General features: G+C 41.9%; 1 non-coding gene across 1 annotated transcript; it reads left to right on the forward strand.

The window, feature by feature from the left end:
• Window positions 1-9,773: 9,773 nt before the first annotated feature.
• On the forward strand, window positions 9,774-9,847 carry Trnas-cga (transfer RNA serine (anticodon CGA)). The gene has a single exon. It is a non-coding gene; the product is annotated as a tRNA-Ser (tRNA).
• Window positions 9,848-10,627: the final 780 nt, after the last annotated feature.

A 10,627-nucleotide genomic window follows, 5' to 3' on the forward strand; every position in this document is an offset into this window, starting at 1 on the left:
TACTACATATCAACGTTTAAACACAGCTCTCTAGCATAAAATAGCACAAATGACTGTCAGAGAATCTTCGAAAGGATCCTTGTAGGCACATTTTGATACAACATGAGCAACTGCCTTTAGTGCCGCATAACAGTCACGTGATGAAGAGTATCTGCATATCTTCCGTAGCCCGTTCGGATGCAGTTCACGATAGTCCAAATTTCCCAAGACTGTTCAAATCCGGGGGGTTTCTTCTGGGTGAAAGCCAGATTCAGGCTCTGTGCAGGACAGTTTTGTTGCCAGCGGCGTTTCAATTCATCGATGGTATTGAATTCAGTGTCCGTGAGAGACCTGACGGCAGAAGAGTCTTGATCTTAAACTTTTTGGATCCATAGGGAATATATCGTTCAATATTGGATCGTCGTGATTATCAATAATCTTCTGATCTTCTGGTAGTCATAGAGTAGCGTGCTGTGCCGTCTGATATCAGTAGTTCGAATATGGCTCAAGGTTCTTAACCAGTCTGTGGGGAGGGGGGGGGGGGGGGTGGTAGATCATGCTGAGCGCACTAACAATGCACATGACGTGGTTTAGTTGCACTTCTACCTTTTTTTATGTATGGACTATTAAGCACAATACTCTGCTGATGAGTACCAATCCGGTGTCCATATCTGAAGAATGTCTACTGACGATTCCCAAATAGTGCCTCAGAGTTTATGGAAAATATTCATAGAGAATGTGTTCATAAGAAAATACAATAATGATAGTAGCTGATCTTTCAAAGTGAAGCAGAATTTGACAGAAAACATTAACAACACAGGAAACCTGAAACATGCTTTCTCTACAGTATTCAATCTTGAAATAACTAAAACCATTAAATTTTGGCTGATCCCAGAATTCACTGAATATTACATTCACTTAGACTGAAACAATTATTGAAATTCACCAAAAATGTAAGTAAGGTCTCAGAAAGACTCTGAAATACTATAGCATGACGAGTTCTGAGATGTAAACCAACGTCAGCAAACACTCATTTGTCAGATTTAAATTTATCACGCGATCTAAACGCTTTGTGAAAGAAAATCCACCAACAGTTTCCCGATTGGTCAAATCCATCTGGCTTATTGAAGGATAATAAATGACACACGAATTTTACTAGCACACTGCATAAAAAATCCGTAATTTGACTTGCAGTTTGGATAAACATGCAAAACAAAAGAGTAACGCTTATAAACACTGCTAATACAACATTATATGCATTAAATATTAAGAAAACATAAAATGAAAATTTTAAATGACTGCATATGAGTGTACATTGCAAATAAATTGTTAATAGAACGAAAGCAATGTCAAAAGAGAAAGTATACTCAAATATATAATATTTTGCTACGGAAAAGAATTTAATAAAGGAAATTAATTAGTGTAAAGTTTTTAAATTACTGACACCAGAATTTCAAATACATGGGAATTAAATTTTGAGAGTTTGCGCAATCTGGATCGGCCACGATCGCTGCTGGTGCCACGGCGAGATAACAACTGCCCGATCTGCTGTGTCAGCACGTCCACTTTAGGTGTCAGTGTCGTAGTCGGCGTGCGACACCGTGCGTACATGCTCGTCCATTTTGCAGTTGCCACATTGGTGTGGGTGATAAAACTTTTCGCACCTTGTCTGCCAGCTCTGTCACTACATCTAAAGGTATATCAGTTTGCCACGCGATTACTGCTTTCATAGCTGGCGGCAATCGACTACTCCAGATGATTCCCACCAGGCTGTCCGGTACAGTGCCAGCGTCTACTTTGCTTCACAGGTGGCGCAAGTACTGGGATAGTATGTGGAACCCGATATCTTCCTATGTCATTGACAAAGGGGTTCTTCTTACTACACGAATACACGACGCATTAGCTCTGCATCGAGAAGGTCAATCGAACCATTGACTGGTGGCGAATTCATCACAAGTTGAATAAAACGCTCTCGGTTTTCAAGACGCGTCAATTCGAATAAAATCCTCGAGCTTTCGATGACCATGTCCGCCATCGTCATCAGGAATTCACTGACTGCGGGGGCTGCTACGGTTTCTCGCTTATATAGGCATGATGACATCATCAGCAGCCAATCAGATAGACCCAATGTGGCGCGCGCGTAGGTCGACCCGGGCAGCTAGCGGAGCTATTGCCCGTAGCAGCATTGGTGACGTCAGGTGGCGCCAGGGGCAGGCGGCACGATTGAAAGTGCCGTTCTTTCAAAAATGGTTCAAATGGCTCTGAGCGCTATGGGGCTTAACATCCGCGGTCACCAGTCCCCTAGAACTTAGAACTACTTAAACCTAACTAACCTAAGGACATCATACACATCCATGCCCGAGGCAGGATTCGAAACTGCGACCGTAGCATGATTTCTTTCAATGTCCGACGCCTGCCCCCATGCTCTTCTCAGTGTATACCCATGGTCTCTGTTGAAACAGTCGTTGTTTAAACGAATCTCGGCCGCTTCCTTTATAACGGAGTCCCAATATGTAGATGCATGAGCAAAACTTTTATTTTTTCTTTCACATCTTTGCACTTCAGCCGCGTATTGAGTCAAGTTGGCTCACAACCAGCACGAAGTTGGTACGGTCGGTGGTTTTCCCGAATAAAAGGAACTGGTTTAAGCTTGAATAAATGAAAGTGACGGGTTGTGTTGCCAGAAAAGTAGTACTCCTAACGAGCCTGAACACAGCAGAGTTGATAGCTGCCCTATTTTCCTTCATCCTGCTACAACTTCCTCTAATTTGTGTGTCAGGTAGGCGTAAATCATGTCGGGATTACCAATTTGGCCTTAGGACTGAGTACTGGCCATTTCGGCCGGTTAGCTTGTTTAGTATACGACAAAATAATAACGCACAATATCTCTTTTACTGTTGTGACAAGGTCAGGTCAAGTAACACAGAACGTCGTTTACACGCAATTCCCAAGAAAATACTTGTGAGAAAACGTGTAGGTGACTGCTGAATAAGGGCTACGCACGACGGTCAAAGCAGAAATCAACATAGAGTAAACATGAACAAATGAATTGCTATAAACTAATAGTAAACGATAAGGAGTTAATAGACAAAACAAAGCGCTCCTAACGTCCGGTGCGCAACTATTTTGACAGCGTGAAATCGAACACAGGCGGTAGGACACACGCGTGAACCACTCGCGCACTGCACTGCACTACACTGCACTGGTGACAAGTGATAGGTAACACCAATGAGAAGTTTTAAATGTAACTCCAACAAAAAAAAATTAAATGGTGAAAAGCCTGAAAAGTTGCTGGAGAACTGAAACGTCCCCTTTGAACAATTATACAAGACTGTGCTTAAACTGACACACAATATTTTTTTTTTGCGCAACGCAATCTGACTTTCAGTAATCCCTACAAGAGAATGGCCCTGACTAACATTAATCTATATGTTTCACAAATCACTTACCTCACAAAAATCTTCGTTACTCGAACTACTGCAATACAGCGAGCGCCACTACAGCCAGCTAACTAAAAGATTCAAACTACGGAAGTCACTAACTACTGATAGGCACAGTTAGCTAATGAAAGATTTTAATACAGAACAAACAATTTATTTACCTTAATAGTCATAACATATATATCAGTTCGTGACACCAATTCTTACAAATTTCAAAACTCCGCCATCTCTCTCCCCACGTCCACCACTGCTGGCGGCTCACCTCCAACTGCGCAACGCTACGCGCTGTTAGCATCCGGCTGCCGCTGCCCAACACTACAATGGCAGACAACAATGCAAACCAGCCACAGACTGCGCACAGCACAGCCAGTGATTTTTCATACAGAGCGCTATGTGGCGTTACCAATAAGAAAACCTAAACAGCCTACTTACATAGCCCCCATGCTCCCCACAAAAAATTTTTACAAATTGTTTTGGGCAGTGGCCAATAATGATTTGATAAAATTTTTCATAATTACTATAACAAAGATATCAAATGCACACACTTATTGATACAATGTTGGTCAAAAGCTAAAATTTTCTCACAGTCCATATAGACAGTCCTGATCATTCATCACAGTAAAATAGTAGTGTTTTTCTCACAGACTGAGCAATAAAAGAAAATGCACACGGAAGTTCTGGATTTCCATGCAGTCTTGAAGAAGTAGTGTTGTCCTTCCAACGGAAAGACAGTGCTGACTCTCGACATGCAGACAGGCAATGGGCCACAACAGAGTCAGTCGACGTTGAAGACTATCGGTAGGTAGGTCATCACAGAGCAGACCTACTGTAGTCCTGGTAGATATTACTATTGGTGGGCCACCACAGGTGCAGACCCATTGCAGTCCTTGTAGAAATAATGGTATTGGTGGGTCATCAAAGGTGTAGACCCACTGTAGTCCTTGTAGAGATGGCCAGCAGCCATCTGTTTGACTGTGCAGGCGCACAATCACCATTGAAGAGTCTTGCGGATAATATAGCAAGTCCATAACCACCACTTGTGCACTCACAAAAATTGTTTTTGCAATGTCCTTACAACCAGCAATGCTGTTATCCAGTCCCTTACTGTATTATTAACACACGTGCAAACACTATCAGTCCCTACTTCTCACATATTGTCCATATACTATGACCAACAGAAACGTATGCAGTGAAATGTAATTTACCCAGCCACAGACTGCGCACAGCACAGCCAGTGATTTTTCATACAGAGCGCTGTGTGGCGTTACCAATAAGAAAACCTAAACAGCCTACTTACAGAACGACGCATTGGATTGGCTGTCAACGCGAGAAGATTTTATCATCGAGATTCGCCGAGAAAGCCTGCGTTCTCATAAAATTAAAATGGTTGTTACGTAGATCTTTTTGAAACAGATTTACTACTGGAACGGTTCGTAGTAAAGTCTGATGAAGAAACAACTAGCTCTGGGCGATGACGTGTCGTTCCCACGTTGGCTGCCAGTAAACCATATTAGTTGTAATATCTCAGACACCTTCCCCGCCAGCATCAGGAATCGACTTGTTGTTCGTTTGTTAATTTTACCATATTCATATCGTTCGTTGGTAGTTACGTAGTTTCAATCAGTGCGTCGTCTGCGTAATTTTTCTCCGGAGATATTGTTGTGTGAGCAGTTCTTATTGCTATGTCGTTGAATGTAGTAGACATGTTGGTAATTATGATACATTTTTGCAAACAATAATGATAAAGATATGTTCATAAAAGAAAAATATTGAAACTGGTGAGTTGAAAAAGAAGACAGGTCTCGTAAATTTCATCTGCTTCATTTTTAAAGCTCAATCCTCTTACCGCTGACGGGAGAGCATATGTTTAGGAAGAAGTTGTGTTCATATACTAAAAAGTATTTTACTCGTATATAGTGTAATCGTTATTAAGAATTCCCACAGTAATTGTTCTCTTGTATCGCGATGCAGTAGTAAGTGAGACACTTGCAGTCTCTTCGTTGACTGAAGTAACCGTAGCCGCTGATGAAGACGAAACGTGCTTCATATTAATATATTTCACAGCACGTCCTCTTTGTCAAAAACAGTCAACTTACGAAGAGATCAGGTGACAAATTGAGTTTTGTAGTTATATTTAAGATAAGTGAAGTTCAAAACTCAAATATAAATTTGTTCTATAGAACTCTCAAATATTCTCGAGAAAACAGACTTTGATGTTTTCTAAGCACTTTTATATCACTAAATCTGTGCCGATTTTTCGATGGATCATATAGCTCTCTGCCGAACGGTCCGGTGCTCTCAGGGTGTCCGATTCGATTTCCGATTCAAGCATATTTCTAAAAAATGTGCATATCCTACGAGATTTTCCGTAAAGGAAAAACACATAAACAAAAATAATAATGATCTGTAGTGACTTTTTAATTTTAAAAAATTCTTTTATGGAAGATCAGTGACCAATAACTAAAATTTCCATGAAAACTGGAATTTTGTGTGCAATATGTAATTAAAAATAAGAAGACATACATTTTTCATGTAACATGAAAATTAAATATGTGTTGATTAGCACAGCGTAGCAAATTTTCATTCAGTCGACGTAGGTATTCGAACAGAACGGTGAAAAGGGAAAAAATAATGACCAAAAGAAGACTCGAATCAGCAACCCAGCGATTACAGTCTCCAGCTACATCAATTTTCCTAATCTCCGTATATTTTATGCTTAATGGAAATCCTTTGCTTAAAAATTTTCATAACCGTCAATCGAACCTCTCCACCCACGTGACAAGCGATCATTCTACCGCATCGACAAATTCACCTAGCTTCGACGAAATAAAGAATATTTTCTCGAAAATCTTTCGAATTGCATCAAAGGCTGTGAAATACTTATATTTGAATACTCAACTATGCGTACCACAAATTTTGAAAAACTTATTAACTCCGATTGACATGTAGTCTCGTTGTTAGTTACTCCACCGTCCATGTCAAGCAACACATCTGTATCTCATAGTCCGCGATATTGCATCAAAACCTTCAGCATTACACACCCAGAAAACCTGTCTAAAGCGGCTGCCATAAACACGCCAGTCCCTCTTTCATGCACGACAATAACCTTCACATTTCAGAGGTCGTCTGTTTCTCGTAACATATTAAATTAATTATAATTTTAGAATTATATGCAGTTTTATGCACGTACAAATATTTAACAACAAGTTAATAAATGTGTAAGTACACAAAGCACAAAATAAAAGATTCCAATTCCGCATATGAAAATTGCAGGACATATATACAGCGTAAAAAGATGAAAAAATAAAAAAATTCCATATCGCCGCACACTGTGCTCGTATTCGCAACAACGGTGATTCATGTCACCGTAAGACCATCTACATTTAGCTTTTCCTTCGTTCCCCTATGTAGTTTAAGGTTTCCTGGAAAGTTCGTGAAATTCTAATGTTGCTTCTGTCTTGAACTTGAGAGGATGCAGACACAGATAATTAATAGTACGGTAACTACACCAGATTTTTCGTAGAGGGATGTAGGAAAACGATGGAAAACCAAACCCGCATATCTGGACAACGTTAAGACGTGTGTATTCTTTTCAGATAATCATCTCTCGTATTTTCCAATTCATTTTAGTGGCTTACGTTATTGTAATACTAGCTTATGGGCAATGAAAACAGTACTTGATATCCATGCTTTGAACGGAGAATGCATTTTTCTTTAATTCAGAAATGCTGACGTTAATATTAACTCAGTCGACTTAGAGAAAAATTTCAGTAGAATTTGTAACGGTAATGACACTGTTGTGTCCAACGCCCCAATTTGCAAATCGCTTGCAGTGCGAAGATAGAACAACACCAGAATCTGGCAGCTGAGGTCAAAGGTTTCAGGAAATCGTGATAATATTGGATAGCGATATTATTCCAAACCAAATTCCAAACTAGTTGATTACACCATTATCCTTGAAACGGAGCTACGTAAATGTAAATGAGCCAACACACAATTACAGTAAGAAAAATCCGTATGATATTTTAAGAAAATAACTCTTGTTCGAAAAGTTTCAAAGACATGATATTCGTTAAGTTCACCTCGATAGTAAGTGTACTTGTATAATGTTTGTAAATGTTGGCATTGATACCTTGAATTTCAAATGTTCGCAACTTCATTTTCGTTTAGAAAACCAGCGCTACATCCTCGCAGCTCATTTTGCCCCATTCATCCTCTCCACAATGAGTCCCGCGTCTTTCCTAAGAAAGCTTTTTCGTGGAAGAGTACCTCATTAAAACGCGCGCTTAGCCACTTTTTGCAGAAATACGACGCAGCTACAAGAAATGTCCCCCTCGATTTTATTTTAACTTCATGATAATCAAACTAAAACTAATCTAGGAAAATTGTTAGGTTGGTGATACGAGTACCCTCTGGATTACGTCATCACACTTGGACACAATATGAATTACGGATGAATATGGGATACTTTATTCTTAAAAATTTCCTCCAAAATACGAAAAATTTCAGTAATTAAAAGGTAAGAGGTAAAGTGCAGAATTCTCTTCGGAATCACTGCGTGAGGGTGAAGCTATATGCATACTTTTTTAGCAGGAACACTCCTGAAAGTTGTAACATTGCCAAAAGGCCCAACGACAACTCTTTGGCAAGAGAACGACATTTGGCAACCAAAGATCTTTGGCGCTGGCACTGAATGGAAAGGGTTTCGCTCCCACAGCGAATGAAAGTACGTATTTCCGCACTTTTTATGATAAACAAGCCGCCGTCTTCCAGCACATATCCAGTGCGAAGTATGTCCACAAAACTTAAATTGTGGCAGCTCATCCCCGATTTTCAGCTTTGTCATTGGATGCTTCATTGCATGTTGCTTTATGCATTGCTTCATATATTCGTCGGCTTTCCTGATATTTCGACATGACAAAGTCTTGAACAAGGATGTTCCATCAGCCTTAGTCAAGATCAGGGGCTTATTTGCAGAAGACGGTGCACTATGTTAGAAACCGTTCGTCAACACCTACCCGCGTATGTCTTCGGCTTTGACGTTTTTAGTGTTCATTCTTCTTTGAAACTCTAATTCCAAAAAATTCAGGCGCTGGCAGATGTTTAATAATTCATGGTAGAGAATACTGATTCGAATTACATTGGTCAGCACAATCAAATGGTCATTTTTTCGAAACCACATAATTGTTTCTCTTTGTAACCCAGAATTCGGAAGACTGACTCAAATGTTCCTACAAGTTTCCTCTGTAAGAGAGCAAAAGCATAGAGTCCTGTAATGTCACCATAGAACTCTGCGACGCTTCAGACAACATGGTGTCGACAAGTGCGGAAAAAAGGCCAGAGCGTAGAATCACATGAAGTTGGTTACTGACCTCACACTGGCACAAAATTTTACCACAATTGTGCTCTATGCCACCGTGGACGTGGCACGCAATTGGGAGATCGTCACAGTCGCTCTTACATTTCACCCCGTTTTTTGACGCCTCCGCGATGGAGACCAGAGCCAGAATGCCGAGCGTTGAAATCATGCGGATTTCCTATTGGTGGCCGAGGAAGCATTTCGAACATTTCATACATGCCTCCGCCCATTATCCACACGAAAAGGCCTCAGAGTGTGAAATAAATTGCGTCAATAAAAACTCCCCTCCCTTGATTCACACACATTTCGAGATCGAAAACGTGATTTCGCAGTGAGATGGGCAACAGGACGACGTTCTTGACAACCTTTGACACTGCCTACAGCCCCCCCCCCCCCCCCCCCCCAGACGATTCAACCTTACTCTAAGGCCATAGTGGGGCTCTAACCTCGTTGACCATGATTGCAACCATCGTGGCACCCCGAGCTGAGTGCCGCAATTTCGTTAAAGTAACACCAGTTGACCACATGCAAAATCGAAGTGGTGTCGCAAGGGATGCCTACCACACTAGCCCCTAGTAGTCAGTAAACATAAATTTGGGAGGTACCAACGGTGTGCAGGTGCGCCGAGGCTCATGCCGAACTAAGGGATCTTAAAGGGATCCTTTGCCGCTTTATTCAAGCCAAACCTGTCTCAATGTCGCATGGGGCTCAACTGGAATCGTGTTGAGCGAGGAACTGTCCTACATTCTCTGCCAGAAGAGCAGCCTCCTACCAATCTACATGTGTGTAACTGCTGAGGAACTTGTACACACACATGCATATATGGTAAGAAGGGATAACCATTACAATTCCAGAATGAGATTTTCACTCTGCAGCGGAGTGTGCGCTGATATGAAACTTCCTGGCAGATTAAAACTGTGTGCCCGACCGAGACTCGAACTCGGGACCTTTGCCTTTCGCGGGCAAGTACTCTGTTAGTAGCGGGCGTGAGTCGTGCTTCGGTAGCTCAGTTGGTAGAGCACTTGCCTTCGAAAGGCAAAGGTCCGAGTTCGAGTCTCGGTCGGGTACACAGTTTTAATCTGCCAGGAAGTTTCATATCAGCGCACACTCCGCTGCAGAGTGAAAATCTCATTCTGGAAACATCCCCCAGGCTTTGGCTAAGCCATGTCTTCACAGTATCCTTTCTTTCAGGAGTGCTAGTTCTGCATGTCTCGCAGAAGAGCTTCTGTAAAGTTTGGAAGGTAGGAGACGGATACTGGCAGAAGTAAAGCTGTGAGTACCGGGCGTGAATCGTGCTTCGCACTTGCCCGCGAAAGGCAAAGGTCCCGAGATCGAGTCTCGGTCGGGCACACAGTTTTAATCTGCCAGGAAGTTTCACCATTACAATTATCCGGGCTGTTATGCCGTGGTCGGTTGATGAATTCTGTGTCGATTCCCAACGTTTCGTCTCCGACTGCTGAAGACATCTTCAAGGGGGTCCGTAGCTCGATGGAAGGTCCAACACACCCACTGGCTCACCACTGACTGCCGCTAAATTCCGTGTCCGCGCGCTCCCACGCCGCGGCCGTGACGTCATGTGTTTTGAAAATGTCAGTGCAGTTGGCCGCTTTCCGTCGCCGTCGATCGCCGTTGTCATCACCCAGTAGTGGACGCGTGGTACACATCTTCTTTAACAACGGCATCCATATACCGTTTAATTTCACGCCCTCCTCCTTTCGGTTGAAATTATTTGGGTGTTTAGCGATTTCGATTGCCTTCCGGTAGCCGGTAGCCGCTAGTACTTGCGTCTCCTCGAAACGAATATTTTGGTTCCCTGGCTCGAAAGCATGCTCCGCAACAGCTGATCGTA

The sequence above is a fragment of the Schistocerca gregaria genome, chromosome 6, assembly GCF_023897955.1.
Source record: "Schistocerca gregaria isolate iqSchGreg1 chromosome 6, iqSchGreg1.2, whole genome shotgun sequence".
Taxonomy (NCBI): domain Eukaryota; kingdom Metazoa; phylum Arthropoda; class Insecta; order Orthoptera; family Acrididae; genus Schistocerca; species Schistocerca gregaria.